The sequence below is a fragment of the Ranitomeya imitator genome, chromosome 1, assembly GCF_032444005.1.
Source record: "Ranitomeya imitator isolate aRanImi1 chromosome 1, aRanImi1.pri, whole genome shotgun sequence".
Taxonomy (NCBI): Eukaryota; Metazoa; Chordata; class Amphibia; order Anura; family Dendrobatidae; genus Ranitomeya; species Ranitomeya imitator.
Genome location: NC_091282.1, coordinates 453,195,927 through 453,217,260, shown reverse-complemented (window position 1 = coordinate 453,217,260; position 21,334 = coordinate 453,195,927).

Genomic DNA, 21,334 nt, shown 5'->3' with positions numbered 1-21,334 from the left:
TTGTGTTTTTAGTTTTTAGTGATTATATGTTTACATGCCTTATGAATTGGCGCACGCCTCTCGGTGATGTCACTGTCTTCCTCCTGCTACATGTGACGACTGAACAGGGTATGCGATCTGATGATTTTGGGACAATCAAGATGGACTTCACATGTTGGTGTTCACTTTATATTGAGAATAGTGCATATCATGATGCATTTCTGCAGGAATATATTATAATGTCCTTTTGGCACTTTGTCACTTTACTATATATGCACCTTAGGTACTGTATTCACTTTATCTAGTTAGGCTTCTCTATATTGGCTCTTTATGCCTCTTTTTTCACCCTTCCAATTTCTCTTTAGTATTTTCTTCCAGCAGCACATTTCTACATACAGATAATTCTTTGACGGTCCCAATTACACATTGCATCGTCCTTTCACTATGGCCCATTGATCTATGGCCGCGGGGGCGTGGCCTAACTGCACGAGAGGAAAGACGTGCCAGAAGAGAGCTCCTGCAAAAAGTCAAATAACTTAAGTTCTGGAGGGCTTATTCTGGAGGCAAAGCCCACTAAGGGGACCCCCAGAGCTGCCTGAAAGCTCCAAAGCAGGTGCGACTTGAGAGGACACAGGGGCTTGAGCTGACCCGGAGACACAGAGTGGAGCGAGGGGTGAGGACGGGCGCCATCTTTAATAGCTGAGAGGCCGTTCCTGGCAGGAGAGCAGAGCGAGAGGATCGGCCAGCAAAAGCAACAGCAGCGACCCGAACCCTCCCGCGATCTGACCTGACTGCTCCAGCTACCTCCGGGAGTACAGCGAGACTGCCTGCTGAGACCTGGAGCCGCCCTGCGCAACTGAGCGGAGACCCCGGAGAGCGCAACTACCCAGTCGGCGCGCGCCTGATCACAACTTTGTGCGGAGGGAGCGGAGCCGCTGGGTGGCCGAGCCGAGACACCTGCCTGCTGCGGTGAGTCGAGCGCCGAGCGGGCGATCCCACCGCTTATCATCTGAAGCCCCAGGCCGGCACTGTAGCGCCAAGAGAGGGTTCCCCCGGGCCCTGGAGCGGGCGCCATCTTAGATCCCAGCCTCCAGCAGCAGCGCAGAGCACACTAGGCACAGCCGCCTGTGAGCGGTAACTGTCTCTGACCCACCGGACCTCATAAATATTACCGGATCCCTCCATATGCTTGCATATTGCATTACTTACTGAGGTGGATCAATCCGGGGGCCAGTTTTCTCGTGCAGCTCTGCACATCAGACCACATCTCCTCCACACACCCCCTCCTTTGCCCCCCCATCACCCCAGTATCAGACTCTGTTGAGCATCCATCTATATACAGCTACTGGGGCAGACTTTAAACTACTGACAACAATTGAAACAGCGAGCATATCTTTCATACAAGTCAGTGGGGGGACTAAAATGCTGTGCTGAACCTGCTACACTGCCAGCAGAGGGAGAATAATACTTATTTTACAACTTATTAAGCCTCATTAAAGACATGGGGAAAACTGGAACTAAGACTCCAAAAGGATCATCTAAGATCTCTAAGTCGGTTACGCAAGCCGATGTAGACAACTTTTTAAAAAAGCAAACAACATATTCGGACCATAACAAAGCTACAAAACTGTTTGACTCTCAAGTAGAAGAAGACACGGACTCAGATCTTGAAAGTGACTCTGACAGAGGTAGCACTACAAAAGAGAGACTGGTGACCCGTTCCTTCATTAAAAGGATCCTAGCACAGGCTATGGAACCCGTAAGCAGAGAGTTGGCAGAGATAAAGCAAGATCTAACACAACAGGGCCACAGAATTGAGTTAGTCGAAACCTCCCAAACAACCCTATCACAACAGACCAACAATTTGCTCAGCTGCCTAAATGAACATGAAAACCAAATCCACTCCATCCATTCCACCCTAGAAGACCACGAAAATCGGGAGAGACGTAACAATATTCGTCTCAAGGGCCTTCCGGAGTCGGTGGCATTTGAAGCGCTAACTAAAGCTTCGATTGAGATATTTAACAAATTATTGCTAGAAGATGACCCACATGATATAGAGATCATAAGAGTACATAGGTCTCTCCGACCCAAACCCAAACAGGGGGACCCACCACGGGATGTGATCTGTCGCTTTCTGGACTATAGAACAAAAGACTTAAAGGGCCACTGTCACCCCCCTGCAGCCGTTATAAACTAAAAGAGCCACCTTGTGCAGCAGTAATGCTGCATTCTAACAAGGTGGCTCTTTTAGTTTTGTGTTCAGGTATTATTAAAATAAAGCGTTTTGAAACTCTGCAGAAATACCTGTCTTTGTCCACGGAGGCGGGTCTGAAGCCTCCTCTGTGAAGTGCCCAACAGCCGTCACTCACATCTTCTGGGGCGATGGTCGCCGCCCCCTGCACGCTCTTTTCTTTTCAAATCCGGCGCCGGCGCTGTGTAAATACTTGTGGGGAAGGCGCAGTAAGCTCTGGCTGTCTGACGTCACAGCCAGGCTTGCAGACTGCGCCTGTGCTGGCAGTGCGGCCACCCACCTCGGGACTCCCTGCCCCACACTGTGTTATGCATTATGCACAGTGCGGGGCTAGGATTCCTGGGCATGCGCACTGCATGTCTCAGACTCTCACCCAGGTCCCCCGCCCCCCTCCTTCCAGCCTCTGGCTATTCAGCTGACCTCATCCTGCCGCCTCCTCCTTCTGCTCATCGCAGGGAAAGAAACAACCTAGGAATCTTCCCTGCTAGCTGGTGTGTGTTGTCTAGCTGTGTTCTGTAGGTCTATGGATTGGATATGTTACTAAATAGGGGGTGATCTTTACCCAGCGATAAGTAAAGTTATATACTGATCTGGCCATACATTATACTGCACTATGGCTATATATTGGATGTTGGGGGAGCATTATACCGCACTATGGCTATATATTGGATGTTGGGGGAGCATTATCCCGCACTATGGCTATATAATGGATGTTGGGGGAGCATTATACCGCACTATGGCTATATATTGGATGTTGGGGGAGCATTATACCGCACTATGGCTATATATTGGATGTTGGGGGAGCATTATACCGCACTATGGCTATATATTGGATGTTGGGGGAGCATTATACCGCACTATGGCTATATATTGGATGTTGGGGGAGCATTATACCGCACTATGGCTATATATTGGATGTTGGGGGAGCATTATACCGCACTATGGCTATATATTGGATGTTGGGGGAGCATTATACCGCACTATGGATATATATTGGATGTTGGCGGAGCATTATACCGCACTGTGGCTATATATTGGATGTTGGGGGAGCATTATACCGCACTATGGCTATATATTGGATGTTGGGGGAGCATTATACCGCACTATGGATATATATTGCATGTTGGGGGAGCATTATACCGCACTGCGGATCAATATACGGAACTGTTGGGGGAGCATTATACCGCACTGCTGATCAATAAACGGAGATGTTGGGGGAGCATTATACCGCACTGCTGATCAATAAACGGACCTGTTGGGGGAGCATTATACCGCACTGCGGATCAGCAGTGCGGTATAATGCTCCCCCAACAGGTCCGTATATTGATCAGCAGTGCGGTGTAATGCTCCCCCGACAGGTCCGTATATTCATCAGCAGTGCGGTATAATGCCCCCCCAACAGGTCCATATATTGATCCGCAGTGGGGTATAATGCTCCCCCAACAGGTCCGTATATTGATCAGCAGTGCGCTGTAATGCTCCCCCGACAGGTCCGTATATTCATCAGCAGTGCGGTATAATGCTACCCCAACAGGTCCGTATATTCATCAGCAGTGCGGTATAATGCTCCCCCAACAGGTCCGTATATTCATCAGCAGTGCGGTATAATGCTCCCCCAACAGGTCTGTATATTGATCAGCAGTGCGGTGTAATGCTCCCCCGACAGGTCCGTATATTTATCAGCAGTGCGGTATAATGCTCCTCCAACAGGTCTGTATATTGATCAGCAGTGCGGTATAATGCTCCCCTAACAGGTCCGTATATTCATCTGCAGTGCGGTATAATGCTCCCCCAACAGGTCTGTATATTGATCCGCATTGCGGTATAATGCTCCACCAACAGGTCCGTTTATTGATCAGCAGTGCGGTGTAATGCTCCCCCAACAGGTCTGTATATTCATCCGCAGTGCGGTATAATGCTCCCCCAACATCTACGTTTATTGATCAGCTGTGCGGTGTAATGCTCCCCCAACAGGTCCGTATATAAATCTGCAGTGCGGTATAATGCTCCCCCAACAGGTCCGTATATTCATCCGCAGTGCGGTCTAATGCTCCCCCAACAGGTCCGTATATTGATCCGCAGTGCGGTATAATGCTCCCCCGACAGGTCTGTATATTGATCCACAGTGCGGTATAATGCTCCCCCAACAGGTCCGTATATTCATCCGCAGTGCGGTCTAATGCTCCCCCAACAGGTCCGTATATTGATCCGCAGTGCGGTATAATGCTCCCCCGACAGGTCTGTATATTGATCCGCAGTGCGGTATAATGCTCCCCCAACAGGTCTGTATATTCATCCGCAGTGCGGTATAATGCTCCCCCAACATCTACGTTTATTGATCAGCAGTGCGGTATAATGCTCCCCCAACAGGTCCGTATATTGATCAGCAGTGCGGTATAATGCTCCCCCAACAGGTCCGTATATTCATCATCAGTGCGGTATAATGCTCCCCCAACAGGTCCGTTTATTGATCAGCAGTGCGGTATAATGCTCCCCCAACAGGTCTGTATATTCATCCGCAGTGCGGTATAATGCTCCCCCGACAGGTCTGTTTATTGATCAGCAGTGCGGTATAATGCTCCCCCGACAGGTCCGTATATTGATCAGCAGTGCGGTATAATGCTCCCCCAACAGGTCCGTATATTGATCAGCAGTGTGGTATAATGCTCCCCCAACAGGTCCGTATATTCATCAGCAGTGCGGTGTAATGCTCCCCCAACAGGTCCATATATTGATCAGCAGTGCGGTATAATGCTCCCCCGACAGGTCTGTATATTGATCAGCAGTGCGGTATAATGCTCCCCTGACAGGTCCGTATATTGATCCGCAGTGCGGTATAATGCTCCCCCAACAGGTCCGTTTATTGATCAGCAGTGCGGTATAATGCTCCCCCAACATCTCCGTTTATTGATCAGCAGTGCGGTATAATGCTCCCCCAACATCTCCGTTTATTGATCAGCAGTGCGGTATAATGCTCCCCCAACATCTCCGTTTATTGATCAGCAGTGCGGTATAATGCTCCCCCAACATCTCCGTTTATTGATCAGCAGTGCGGTATAATGCTCCCCCAACAGTTCCGTATATTGATCCGCAGTGCGGTTTAATGCTCCCCCAACATCCAATATATATCCATAGTGCGGTAAAATGCTCCCCCAACATCCAATATATATCCATAGTGCGGTTTAATGCTCCCCCAACAGGTCCGTATATTGATCCGCAGTGCGGTATAATGCTCCCCCAACAGGTCCGTATATTGATCCGCAGTGCGGTATAATGCTCCCCCAACATCCAATATATATCCATAGTGCGGTATAATGCTCCCCCAACATCCAATATATATCCATAGTGCGGTATAATGCTCCCCCAACATCCAATATATAGCCATAGTGCGGTATAATGCTCCCCCAACATCCAATATATAGCCATAGTGCGGTATAATGCTCCCCCAACATCCAATAAATAGCCATAGTGCGGTATAATGATCCCCCAACATCCAATATATAGCCATAGTGCGGTATAATGCTCCCCCAACATCCAATATATAGCCATAGTGCGGTATAATGCTCCCCCAACATCCAATATATATCCATAGTGCGGTATAATGCTCCCCCAACAGGTCTGTATATTGATCCGCAGTGCGGTATAATGCTCCCCCAACAGGTCCGTTTATTGATCAGCAGTGCGGTGTAATGCTCCCCTAACATCTCCGTTTATTGATCAGCAGTGCGGTATAATGCTCCCCCAACATCTCCGTTTATTGATCAGCAGTGCGGTATAATGCTCCCCCAACAGTTCCGTATATTGATCCGCAGTGCGGTATAATGCTCCCCCAACATCCAATATATATCCATAGTGCGGTATAATGCTCCCCCAACATCCAATATATAGCCATAGTGCGGTATAATGCTCCCCCAACATCCAATATATAGCCATAGTGCGGTATAATGCTCCCCCAACATCCAATATATATCCATAGTGCGGTTTAATGCTCCCCCAACAGGTCCGCATATTGATCCGCAGTGCGGTATAATGCTCCCCCAACAGGTCCGTATATTGATCCGCAGTGCGGTATAATGCTCCCCCAACATCCAATATATATCCATAGTGCGGTTTAATGCTCCCCCAACAGGTCCGTATATTGATCCGCAGTGCGGTATAATGCTCCCCCAACAGGTCCGTATATTGATCCGCAGTGCGGTATAATGCTCCCCCAACATCCAATATATAGCCATAGTGCGGTATAATGCTCCCCCAACATCCAATATATAGCCATAGTGCGGTATAATGCTCCCCCAACATCCAATATATAGCCATAGTGTGGTATAATGCTCCCCCAACATCCAATATATAGCCATAGTGCGGTATGATGCTCCCCCAACATCCAATATATAGCCATAGTGTGGTATAATGCTCCCCCAACATCCAATATATAGCCATAGTGCGGTATAATGCTCCCCCAACATCCAATATATAGCCATAGTGCGGTATAATGCTCCCCCAACATCCATTATATAGCCATAGTGCGGTATAATGCTCCCCCAACATCCAATATATAGCCATAGTGCGGTATAATGCTCCCCCAACATCCAATATATAGCCATAGTGCAGTATAATGTATGGCCAGATCAGTATATAACTTTACTTATCGCTGGGTAAAGATCACCCCCTATTTAGTAACATATCCAATCCATAGACCTACAGAACACAGCTAGACAACACACACCAGCTAGCAGGAAAGATTCCTAGGTTGTTTCTTTCCCTGCGATGAGCAGAAGGAGGAGGCGGCAGGATGAGCTCAGCTGAATAGCCAGAGGCTGGAAGGAGGGGGGCGGGGGACCTGGGTGAGAGTCTGAGACATGCAGTGCGCATGCCCAGGAATCCTAGCCCCGCACTGTGCATAATGCATAACACAGTGCGGGGCAGGGAGTCCCGAGGTGGGTGGCCGCACTGCCAGCACAGGCGCAGTCTGCAAGCCTGGCTGTGACGTCTGACAGCCAGAGCTTACTGCGCCTGCCCCACAAGTATTTACACAGCGCCGGCGCTGGATTTGAAAAGAAAAGAGCGTGCAGGGGGCGGCGACGATCGCCCCAGAAGATGTGAGTGACGGCTGTTGGGCACTTCACAGAGGAGGCTTCAGACCCGCCTCCGTGGACAAAGACAGGTATTTCTGCAGAGTTTCAAAACGCTTTATTTTAATAATACCTGAACACAAAACTAAAAGAGCCACCTTGTTAGAATGCAGCATTACTGCTGCACAAGGTGGCTCTTTTAGTTTATAACGGCTGCAGGGGGGTGACAGTGGCCCTTTAATCCTCCGCAGAGCGCGGGAAACCCAGGAAGTTAAATGTGAAGATTCTCAAATAAGACTTATCCAAGACCTATCTGCCACCACCCTTAAAAAGTGCAGACTCCTAAAACCATTCACAGAAGCTCTTTTCAAAAAGGGGCACCGCTTCCGTTGGTTGTTCCCATTTGGGATCTTTATCACAGCGGGCGACAGAAAGTTCCAGGCTAGAACATCTCCGGAGATTAAAGAAGTGTGCAAGGCCCTGGACATTCCCATGGAGACCTATCCAGACCTGGAACCCTTCCACGCAGCCTCTCAACAACTCCCCCTGATAAACCCAGCTCCGTGGCAACTAGCTGGAACCCCAAAGTCCCAGAGGCAGAAAAAGAAATCTACTAAATCCCCATCTTCAAAAGGTGCCGAGGAAGAAGTGGGATGAAGGGGCCCACCCCATTGGCCTTAACACATTACATTGATCATTTGGAAAAACTCAACTCCACATGTCTTGCACCAGCCCGTAAGACACCAACGAACTGTTAGTTAGTTATTGTTAGAGTCATATCCCCAGATGTGACCCCTTTGTTGCAGTTTCTTTTTCGAGTTGGTTTGAGGTATAAATAACCTCAGGATGTTCTCTCTCTGGATGGCATAGTTACTGTGCCAAACCATGACTTATACTACATGTTTGATATTAGACTTGTTTTTCAAAAAACTTAACCAAATTTTCTCTCTCTATTTCTCCCTGACTAATACCCTCTCTCCTCCTACCTATCCCTCTCCCCATCACATCTCCCTTGGCATCGTGGGTCATCTGAAACTTCTGCGGGCTTCCGGACGACGACTCCAATCGCGTCACCAAATCATTTCCAATGGCTACCCGTGATAAGGTAATTACATTCGCCTCTCTTAATGTAAATGGGCTTAACTCGCCAGTACCTAGACGGCACACACTAGATCACCTTAAAAAGCAGAAAGCTGACATCTTAATGATACAAGAAACTCACTTTAAGCCCGAAAAATTACCCAACTTTGAAAAAAATTACTATGATATATGGTTTCATGCCACCACAGCACAAGTGGGCTCAAGAGGAGTATCGATTGCAATAGCTAGAGGAATACCCTTCCAAGTCCATAAAACTTTAAAAGACCCTTGCGGTCGTTATATACTAGTTAAAGGTCTCCTCGCTGGGAATCTAATAACTATATGTAGCCTGTACGATCCCAATAAAAAACATCTGAAATGGATATTGAGAACGCTAAGGGTAATAGAAAACTTCAGAGAAGGAACTCTCATTATAGGGGGCGACTTAAACATCGCGCTAGAGCCCATGTTAGACACCACGTCAAAAAAAAGTGCTATATCCCTTAAAGATCTCGCTAGAATTAAAATTCAACTCAGCTCTATGCAGATACTTGATGTTTGGAGATACCTACACCCGACAGATCGCGACTATTCCTACTATTCCCACCCTCACGGAACGTACCATCGATTGGATTACATATTTATCCCCAGACAACTTTTCTCCAATGCACACGCTGCTAATATTCTCACTAACATACATTCGGACCACTCAATGGTTACATTACAAATAACGCTAGCGAAACCCTTCAAAACAAACAGAATATGGCAACTAAACGAATCAATACTAACTTGCCCCAAAATACGCGCACGCATCGCCAAAATCATTACACAATATTTCGAACACAATGGCACAGGGGAAGTATCTACTCTGGTGGTCTGGGAAGCACATAAATCAGTCATCAGGGGGGAGCTTATCTCAGTTTCCTCATACCTAAACAAAAAGAGACAGCAGGAAATAACAGAGCTTTACAGCGAAATATACTCCCTGGAAAAACAGCATAAGAAACAAACGAATTCACAGGTGATGTCCAAACTGATGATAAAACGACAGGAATTGAAAGATATGCTAAATAAAAAATCAGCAAAATGGTACGCTTCGTGGCGTAATAGGATGTTTGTCCATGGCGACAAGGCCTCTAAACTTATGCTATCTAGGATAAGACATAGACAGACCCGCACGTATATACATGCCATTAAAAAACCGGACAAAGCACGCACAGCTACTCTCAAATAGAAACAGAGTTCTTAAACTACTACAAACAACTGTATAATCTACGCCCAGCTGAGTCAGATACAGAAAACCTAAAAAGGAGACATAATATTAGAGCCTTCTTGACACGCCTGAATCTCCCCCAATTAACAGAATTACAGCGGTGCCAATTGACCAAACCTTTTAGCATGAGAGAACTCCAGTCCACCCTGTCGGGGTGCCAGTCTGGTAAGGCCCCTGGTCCAGATGGACTACCAATAACCTATTATAAATACTTCTCATCCACTCTCCTCCCACACCTGTTGAGAACGTACAATGATATACAAGGGAGCGATTGTTTCCCCACACAAACATTGGAAGCACGAATCTCGTTAATCTACAAAGATGGCAGGGATCAGGAGCTCTGTAGTAGCTATAGACCAATTTCATTATTGAATGTAGATTTGAAGATATTTGCCAGTCTTTTAGCTCACAGAATAGCTGAATTCTTGCCGACGATAATTTCCTTAAATCAGACGGGTTTTGTGGGAGGAAGAGAGGGGAAAGACAACACGCATAAAATATTGCATCTTATGCACTATGCGAAGAAAAGCGGACTCCCTCTGGTCCTCTTGGGAACAGACGCGGAGAAGGCCTTTGACAGGGTGGACTGGACATACCTAGAAGAGACGATGGGGAGCTTTGGTTTCCCGGGCCAACTGATCTCCACTATAATGAAGATGTATAGAGACCCTTCAGCTCGCATAAAAATTAACTGCTCAGTGACGGACAGATTTTTTATTAGAAATGGAACACGGCAGGGGTGCCCACTGTCCCCTCTATTGTTCGTGCTAACAATGGAACCGCTACTGGCCACTATACAACAATGCCAAGAAATAGAAGGCATCAGAATTGGGGAAACGCATCACAAAACTGCGGCTTTTGCTGACGACCTCCTGGTTCTGATGACCAAACCCCTGAGGGGGTTGACCGCCCTCTTGGGGATTTTAAACAGATTCGGAGATATGTCAAACTTCAAAGTTAACATGTCTAAATCAGAGGCACTGGACTTAAATATCCCACAAAATATTCTTAAAAAAGCGAAAAACACATTCCCATTTGCATGGCCCAAAATAAGCATTAATTACCTGGGAATTAAGATAGGAAGAACAGATAAAGAGCTCTTGGAACTCAACTACTACCCTCTGCTCAAACAAGCAGCTGCAAATATCCAATCTTGGAGGGACCCATATCTCTCTTGGACAGGTAGGAAGAACTTAATAAAAAGCTTGATATTGCCTAAATTTACATATATGTTCCAAGTATTGCCCATACATGTACCGTCTTCTTTTTTAACTAAAGTAAATTCCCTGTTTTCTAAATATATCTGGAAAAGTTTGAAACCGCGTATAGCCTTCCGCACACTGACGCTTCCCAGGAGCAAGGGGGGGATGGGAGCCCCAGACATAAGGAAGTATTACTATGCCGCAGTACTATCCAGATCCGTCGGCCTAATCAGACAATCCCAAGGCAGCATAGCAATAGACATAGAAAGAGGAATTTCACCCTACCCTCTTAGGCCATTTCTATTAACCTATGTGGGGGGGGCGACCGCTCCCTCCACACTCTAACCCGCTCACCCGTACACTCATAAAAATATGGTCGAAAACATACAACATCCTCTCACCCCCATCCTCACCATTGTTAACCCTCTCTGACATCGTAATTAACACAATTGGGAAACTTGTTACAAACTACCCAATAGATCAAATGATATGTGAAGGAACACTTCTTACATTAGCAGAATTACGCAAAAGACCTGACCTGGCAAACATTAATTTTCTACAGTACTGTACGCTTAAAGAAACGCTGAAAAAAATACACTATTTCTCAGATACTACACGTTGTAGCAGGGCTAAAGGGTTTGTAGTCGATGGGAGGTATGTGCCACATAAGTGCCTGGTTGCTGTAATGTAGCCCGGAGTATTCCTTTCTTGCACATAATCTTGTATATGTGTTTCAGGACCTGTGGTAATGTCAGACCACATGGCTAATCATGTGATGGGTTACTGGGTGGGGTTAGCTCTTTATAAGACTGGCTAATCCTTTACACAGCAGATATGTGTGGAGGTGAAACCCTTCTGAGTGTGTTACGGCTTCAGGACTGAGCCGGATGAACTGGACACTTGCTTTTCTTTGCCTGAACCAAAGGCCCATTTTGCTTTCTGTTATTTGCCACTTGGTTTATGAAGCAATAAACCCAGTGAACTTTAAAGGAACACGTCTCCTGAGTGTCAGCCGTCGCAGCTGAGTGAGTGAAATCCTTACAATTGGTGGAGAATGCGGGCAGCGTTCCCAGCGGAGAACGTGAGTTTATTTTTGAATGTCCTGGGTCAAGGCTGTTGCAAGCCAGCAAGCATTGCCGGAGAAAATGGAGGACCTGCTGAAACACTTGGTCCAGATGCAGTCACAGCAGGAGAAAAGGCAGAGCCAGCAGGAGCAAAGGCAGCAAGAGACCAACAGGCTGTTGATGCAGCAGATACAACAGAGCCAGCAGGAGCAACGGCAGAGTCAGCAGGAGCAACGGCAGCAGATGCAGCAGAGCCAGCAGGAGCATCAGCAGCAGATGCAGCTTCTGGCAACCGCCATCCAGGGCAAGGCGAGCGCCCCAACCCCAGGTTTGGCTGATGACACCCACGTCCGGAAGACGGTAAGACGCGCATTGCAGAAAATGACTCCCGGGGATGATGTTGAGGCCTTCCTGACGGTGTTTGAGAGGGTCGCTGAGAGGGAAAAACTTCCGCCAGAGCAGTGGGCAGAGGTACTTGCGCCATACCTGACGGGAGAACCCCAGAAGGCGTACTATGATTTGACCTTGCAGGATGCCAAAGAGTATCACAAATTGAAAGCCGAGATTCTCGCACGTTTGGGGGTGACACTGACTGTCAGGGCACAGCGAGTTCACTCCTGGGGCTATCACCGGGACAAACCACCTCGTTCCCAAATGTTTGATCTGTTGCACCTGGTCCAGAAATGGCTGCAGCCAGAATCCTCTGCGCCTGCACAGATGGTAGAACGGGTGATGATGGATCGGTTTGTCCATTCCCTCCCGAGGCCTATACAGTCTTGGGTTGCCCAGGGTGATCCCCAGAATGCCGACGAGCTGATCGGACTGGTTGAGAGATACCAAGGGTTGGAAGGCTCCTTCGGGAGGCAGCCCATGCCGTACTGGGGGTCCCAGAAGGCAGCTGAGTCCCAAAAAGGGGTGGTGCGTCCAAGGTCACAAAGGGCGGGGGAGGTGGTGCCCAAGGTCCCCACGGGTGATATTATTTGTTGGAGGTGCCACAAGCCAGGACATATAGCTGCCTGTTGTTCCCAAACCACTGAGCAGATGGACTGCAGCATGGGACGCCATTGTTCATACTATGCGTATCCAGCCTGTAGTGTGAACTCTCCATCCAACGAGGGACCTCAAGCGTGTCCCGTAAAGGTGAACGGTCGAGCAGTAACGGCACTGTTAGACTCGGGGAGCCTAGTGACCCTGGTGAGGGCCACTTTTCCTCTCTACCTGCTCCCAGGAAAGAAGGTCGGAGTGCAGTGCATACATGGTGATGCAAAGGACTACCCTATGGCCAGGGTGGACATTGAAACGGCATGTGGCACTGAGTCCCACATAGTCGGCGTGGTTCAGGACTTGTTGCACCCTATAATTATTTGCCGGGATTTCTGTTTGTTTTGGGATTTGTGGGGAAATGGTTCTGAGCTCCCTGGCAGGGAACCAGTGAACCCTGGAAGGGTATCGCCACACCCAGAGGCAGACAGTTTTCCTTTTTGTGTTCTGGTTGGGGATGAGGAGGAAGTATCCCCTACATCTGACATTCTGGAGTTAGAAGTTACCGGTGAAAATTTTGGGACTGCCCAACATAGGGACCCCACTCTGAGGGAAGCCTTTAATAATGTCACAGTTATTGACGGGGTGGTACAGGAGCCGGGGGCAGACACAAGATTTCCCCATTTTCTGTTGAGGGGGGAGTTGTTGTACCGTGTCACGAAAATACGGGAGGAGTTGGTAGAGCAGTTGATAGTGCCGGGTCCGTATAGACGGAAAGTGTTGGACATGGCCCATTCACACATCTTGGGTGGACACCTGGGGGTGGAAAAAACGCAGGAACGGGTTGTGCAGAGGTTCTATTGGCCTGGGTGTCACCGGGAAATAGTGAACTATTGCAGGTCCTGCCCTACATGTCAGCTAACTGCTCCTACTCCTCATTTCCGGAACCCCCTTGTGCCACTGCCCATTATTGAGGTACCGTTCGAGAGAATTGCCATGGACTTGGTCGGTTCCTTAGTTAAATCAGCTCGGGGCCATCAGTATATATTAGTCATCGTGGACTATGCCACACGCTATCCTGAGGCAATTCCCTTGAGAAATTCTTCCTCAAAAAGCATAGCCCGCGAGTTGGTCCATGTCTTTTCCCGGACAGGTCTGCCAAAGGAGATCCTGACTGACCAGGGTACACCTTTCATGAGCAAGGTGATGAGGGAGTTATGCAAAGCCCTGAAGATCTCCCAGTTGAGGACCTCGGTGTACCATCCCCAGTCAGATGGCCTTGTTGAGAGGTTTAACAAGACACTAAAGAGCATGCTGAGAAAAGCTATAGAGAAAGACGGTAGAGACTGGGATTGTCTCTTACCCTATCTGATGTTTTCCATTCGTGAAGTTCCACAGACCTCCACAGGGTTCTCACCGTTTGAGCTTCTATATGGCCGACATCCACGAGGACTCCTGGATATAGCCAAGGAAACCTGGGAGGCCGAAGTCACACCCCACAGAAGCGTCATTGAGCATGTGGCCCTGATGCAGCAGAGGATTGCAAAGGTGATGCCTATCGTGAAAGAACACCTTCTCCAAGCACAAGAAGCTCAAGCCAGGGTCTACAACCGGTCTGCAAGAGTGAGGCAGTTCAATCCGGGAGACCGAGTTCTTGTGTTAGTTCCAACGGTGGAAAGCAAGTTCTTGGCCAAATGGCAAGGGCCATATGAGGTTGTCGAGAAACTTGGTGAGGTAAATTATAAAATTCACCAACCAGGAAGACGGAAACCATTCCAAGTTTACCATGTCAACCTCATCAAGCCATGGCAAGATAGAGAGCCGACAGCAACTCCGTCATTGTTAAGCAACCCAGAAGGTGAGGTTGGAGCGGTTACTATAGCAGAGACGCTATCAAAGACCCAGAAACAGCAGTGCCGGGAGTTACTCCAGAAAAACAGGGACCTGTTTTCAGAATTGCCAGGATACACGAAGGTCATAGAGCACGAGGTCCTAACAGAGCCACATGTGCGGGTGAATGTGAAACCTTATCGTATTCCTGAGGCTCGTCGAGAAGTTATCTCCAAGGAAGTGGAGCGTATGTTGAGGCTTGGGGTCATTGAGGAATCCAAGAGCGGTTGGTCGAGCCCAATTGTCCTGGTCCCAAAACCTGATGGAGAGTGGAGGTTTTGCAACGACTATCGGAAGTTGAATGAAGTCTCCAAGTTCGACGCTTATCCCATGCCCCGTATTGATGAGCTCATCGAAAGGCTTGGGCACGCCAGATATATATCCACCTTGGATTTGACAAAGGGGTATTGGCAGATCCCCATGGCACAGGAAGCCAAGGAGAAGACGGCCTTTTCGACACCTGATGGATGCTTCCAATATGCCCGGATGCCGTTTGGCCTACAGGGAGCTCCGGCGACCTTCCAGAGGGCTATGGATAGAGTCCTTGCACCCCATAAGGCCTACGCTGCTGCGTACCTAGATGATATCATCATCTTTAGCCCGGACTGGGAGAGTCATCTGGAGAAAGTCCAAGCGGTGTTGGATGCTATAAGAGAGGCCGGATTTACTATAAACCCGAAGAAGTGCGCCTTGGGTAAAGAAGAAGCTAAGTACCTTGGATACATAGTGGGTCATGGAGAAATAAAACCCCAAATCAATAAAGTGGAGGCAATCCAAACATGGCCAAAACCAGTTTCCAAGAAACAAGTTAAAGCCTTCCTGGGAATCGTGGGATATTACAGGAGGTTCATCCCAAACTTCGCCACGATGGCTGCGCCTCTGACTGACCTGCTAAAAGGTACAAAATCAGTAATGGTTAAGTGGTCCGAAGAAACAGAGTCAGCCTTCCAAGAAATGAAAAACGCTTTGTGTAAGCAACCCGTTCTGATGGCCCCAAACTTCAAGAAAGAGTTTATTCTTCACACAGATGCCTCAGATGTTGGGGTGGGAGCAGTCCTTTCCCAAGAACTACATGGGGAGGAGCATCCTGTTCTCTATCTGAGTAGGAAGCTGTCCTCATCTGAAAAGAACTACTCAGTCGTTGAGAAGGAGTGCTTGGCCATAAAATGGGCCGTGGACACATTGCGGTACTATCTGCTGGGACGTAAATTTAGACTGGTATCTGACCATGCCCCGCTTAGGTGGATGAGAGAAACGAAAGGAAGAAATGCTAGAGTCACCCGGTGGTTCTTAGCCCTGCAGGACTTCAGTTTCCATGTGGAACATAGGGCCGGAAAGCTGCACGGTAATGCGGATGCCCTATCGAGAATCCCTTGTTTAGTGGGGGAAAGTGCCAAGCCCCACGGCTTTAGGCAGAGGGGGGAGGTATGTAGCAGGGCTAAAGGGTTTGTAGTCGATGGGAGGTATGTGCCACATAAGTGCCTGGTTGCTGTAATGTAGCCCGGAGTATTCCTTTCTTGCACATAATCTTGTATATGTGTTTCAGGACCTGTGGTAATGTCAGACCACATGGCTAATCATGTGATGGGTTACTGGGTGGGGTTAGCTCTTTATAAGACTGGCTAATCCTTTACACAGCAGATATGTGTGGAGGTGAAACCCTTCTGAGTGTGTTACGGCTTCAGGACTGAGCCGGATGAACTGGACACTTGCTTTTCTTTGCCTGAACCAAAGGCCCATTTTGCTTTCTGTTATTTGCCACTTGGTTTATGAAGCAATAAACCCAGTGAACTTTAAAGGAACACGTCTCCTGAGTGTCAGCCGTCGCAGCTGAGTGAGTGAAATCCTTACAACGTAAACCTACCCCGTTTGAAGCATTATGCGCTAGATCGTCCAGACCCACTAAAGTTCTCTCTATAATCTACCAAACACTCTTATTAGACGAGCTAAGTCTCAAGAGAGCATATATCTTAGGATGGGAAAAAGAACTAGGTCGCATCTTCACGCAGGCGCAAGTAATGCACATTTATAAATATTCGCACGGTCCCACAAGCTGTGTTAAAACCCAGGAAAACTCTTATAAGATCATCTCCAGATGGTACAGTATATCTCACAAATGCAGCTTAGGACATGGAGGCTGAGCTCGCACGACAACTGCTGGAGATGTGACACGGGAGAGGGCGGATACCTTCACCTCTGGTGGTCCTGTCCGGAGATCCGTGGTTTCTGGACAATGATTGAACAATTGATAAGAGATGTGACTGGGAAAAAGATACACCTATCACCAGAGATAGCGCTCTTAAATTTTCCGGTGTGGCCTGGATGTACATGGCTCACCATATTAGCTCAAAATGTACTAGCTGCAGCCAAACTGTTAATCCCTACATTCTGGAAAACCACGGACGTTCCGACACACCAACAGGTGCTGAAGAAGATAGACCAACTATACCACATGGCGGAACTGGTGGCCTTAGTTAACCACTCCCAAACTAAATTTGAGAGGATCTGGCTCCCTTGGGTCACATTCAGGTCGTCCAACAAGCTCGCAGCAGGTGAAGACTAGCCGAACCAAAGTTTAGAGCCTATGATGCCTCAGCCCGCCCCACCCCCTCCTACCCTAACTTCTTAATCCTTTATACCCCCCACCCCCTCTCCCTCATCTCTTAATCTCTCTCATTTCTATAGCAGACTTCAGGATATAGTCATTAAACTACATAATTACTGATGGAGACTTCGACTGTAATGCTACTATTATTATTCTTAAAAGGAGCTCCTTTTCCATTGTTTATAGCTCCAAGAGCATGATGACATGTTCAGTTATCTGTTGTTATAAATGTTCACTTACTGCTCTGTATATGTGTATATCTTTCAATAAAAAGAACATTGAAAAGAAAAGATCTATGGCCGCTGTCTCGGTCTTCGGTAACATGGCTGCCGGAGTGCACATGTTCACTGTGATCTGTGCATTGTCCGCCTGTCTCTGTGGCTATCACACGAGGTGATGTGCGCATGCCCATTGACGTCACTGGGCACATCTTTTGCCCGCATGTGCACACCGCCCTGACGGCCGCAGCGAGTGGAGATGACTTTTGGTATGCGGCTTCCGGGACGCGTGTGCCATATTCACTGGCAGTTGGTGGCTGTACTATTTAAACCCTTGGGACACAGCATATGACATTCCCCTTCTTGAAGAAGCATCCAAGCAAAACGCGTGTCAAGGGGTCTCAGCGGGAGGACCTACACTTCATGCCAGCTACTATGGGTTAAACAATCTCCTGGAAACGTGGGGTTACTGGGGGCTAGATTATGGGGCATAGTCCACGGTACTTATTGGCAGCCCCTTGATCCATACCTATCATGGTTATGATGATGGCTTCATATATATCCACCTGATTGGGGTTTGTTTCTCCCACCTATTTAACCATACTAGTTGTTCCTCCTGCTGTGCCAGCATGTCACTTGTACTTATTCCCCTCTTCTCTTTGATGCCTTATTATTTGTCTAATATTTCTTGTATGTATTTTTGATTCAATAAATATATTTTTTGGTTTTATTCTATCCTCTTGGTGTTCTTTGTACTCCATGGTGTTTTGTGTTGTCATATTGAAGGAGTATTACACTGGCTGATGTATCTTCTTGCATATATGCATTTATTTAGGGAGCAAGGCTTTTGCCTTTCTCGGCCTTGGTATCTTTTTGTGCTTATTTTGACCTTAGTTTTAAATATTGACAATATACAGAGCCAGAACATGACAGCTCCATACACTGTTTAGAGGCTATTATCAGGAGCTGTAGCTCAGCTCTTGTTGAAAATAATTAAGAGCTGAGCTGCAGTACCTAAGAATGGCCACTACACAGTGTACAGAGTTGTGCTGTTTTGGCATCGTACAATGCTTACATCCGGCAGCCACTGTAGTTGCAAACAGCTGATTGATGAGGGTGCTGGCCTCCACCAATCAGATATTGATGACTAGCCTAAGAATAGACCATTCATACTTAAGTAGTGCACAATCCCTTTAAGTTTATTGCAAGTATTGTTAGCTCACTTGACACATATCATGAATTTAAAATGTCTTCCTTTTTAAAACTTAGTTGTATTTTGTTACAAGGATAGAAATAGAATAAATACAATTTAGCAGGAAGAGTTGATAGTTTCTTTATTTTTCCTAAAGCACAAAATCTTTGTAGTTTTAGAAAAGTTAGTTCTATAAATGTTCATGTTAGATACAAAAGAAACAAATCCAAACACAAAAAAACGGAACGAATGAGGCAACTTCAGAGTAAAATTATATCTAATTCAGGAAATTGCAGATAATTGCATGAAGTGAGATCACTCTGCCTTAAGATTTAAGGTCATCTTTTGTGAAAGAAAAGTTTCGAAACATCTTTAAATAACATAGAAGGCAATTTGAAATACCTACCTAGAATGATCAAATTGCGCAATTGCTTACGCTAACATATTTGTTGATTGTAAGATCTTAAGTTATATTTTCTCTATTTACTAGTTATCAGACCACAAAGACAACAGTTCTGCTTTAATTGCTTACATTTTATTCATATTGACTGGTAAAGTGATGATACAAATGTACTCTAAAACAGATGCTCAGCGTATTGTATAGCAACTGCTTAGTACGGAAGGAGTGGTTGTGGTTGTAGTATGGTGATGTGCCCCTTTAAATACGTATGGGATACAGTGGCCTTTAGTGGTGGAATGGTTTCCCCACTTACAAATAGCAGAAGGAATGCAGACATACACAAGAGATAATTCTGGAAGAACTTAACTCATCAAAAGACAACAAGCTTGATAGTTACAGAATCTCATAAAAAGCAGCTTGGTTAGAAACAATCTCACAATAAATAACGGCTTGAACAGATGTAGATAGTTGGTGTACACAGTAAGAGTGGGCTTGTGCTTGACACATTTTATGCAGTCTGTTATCATTCCCATCAGAAGGTTCACTCTTAATGGGGTTGTTCGGTCTTAAACTACAAGTCTGCAGTCGCTCTATGTGACTGCAGACTTGTAAATCCTCACATTGAGCGCAGTGCATGCTATGAGAATTTTCTGATGCCAGCACCTATGGTGAAGGTTATGTGACCACAAGTATGTGATATGCATAGTCCCGGCCACATTTTGTCTAGACTGTTTCCGGCTCGGGTCAATAAAATTGCATTGAGCGAGGTTGCACCTATCTAGTTGGAATAGGACCTGGAGTATGCATATTGCATACTTGTGGTCAAATGACCGCCACCTCCAGTGTCGGCAGTGGAGAATCCCCAAAGTTTGCAAGGTGTGAAGAACCACAAGTCAGCAGTCGCATAGAGTGCCTATAGACTCGTCATTTAGGACTGAAGAACCACTTTAATTTATGTTCACATGAAGATTTTTTTGCAGCAGTTTTGCTGGATATTTTATGATTTACAAGTATTTGAAGCTCCACAAAAGCCAACCACATTAAGCTCTCTTGTAGTAACTGCCCTATTTTCTGGACAATAAGACACACCAGATCAATGGAAGAAGCTTCATTATTAAAGTGAAACGACAGATGAGTCAAGACAAGTGAGCCTGCTCCAGCACTTAGCTACTCCAGTTTGGACTAATAAAGGAAGCATTGTTTGCATTTATTCTGAGTGCCGCGTTTCTTCTTTTTCTACTATGCGAAGCAAATTTATTTTACTGTCTACCTCACTGAGCACCACTAGTTCTGTTTGGGAGGTGTAGATGACCATGCAATGGGCATATCTGTGGCCACATACTATTAAGGAAGAGGTGGGAAAGGAGGAATTTATTGCTTAATAAAATAATACACCTTTTTTTCTCCTGTTATGTAGCTCGCCTGAGGAAATGTGCTGAAGATGTCTTTTTCAGGTGCATTAAGCATGGAACCTGCCTGAAAAAGCACTAAAAAACACCAAAAAGAATGAATATATATATTTATATATATATATAGTATTATATATTGTTGTTCAATCTTTTTGAACTTCTTTTAATCGCTTAAAGCTTCTAAAGCCAGAAAGCAGTTAAAAGAAGTGATATGACTATTCTTCTTTGCTCGCTGTTAATACATGAAGCTGAAAAAAAAGCCCACAGGTGTCAAAGCTCTGGCAAAAGGTGTCAGGATAGACATAAAAAGATGCTTCAGAAAAACACCACTAGCATTTCCTGAAATGTCTTTTTCAGAAAAAACTCAGCTGGTATACCGTCATCTAAAAGACCCTGTGTGCACATACTGTAATAATAATAGAGAGCACACTTCTACTGTAATGTGTTTTCTATTCTTATGTAGACAGGAAGGCTGACCACAGAGAAAATAGTGGGGAAGGTAGTTTGGCAGAACAGTATAAGGTATGTTTCATTGACAGATGCAGAGATTAACGCTACCAACTGTACAGCAAGCTTTTCGAATCATATGGTTTGATGATGCAGATAGCCATCAGTCTCAGGACACAAAAGATGTCTCCCAGAGCATCCCTTTTGAGCCTCCATTCAATATACATCACTGCTGACAGTCAGGTGAGATAAAGGAAGGTTAGAACCCCCA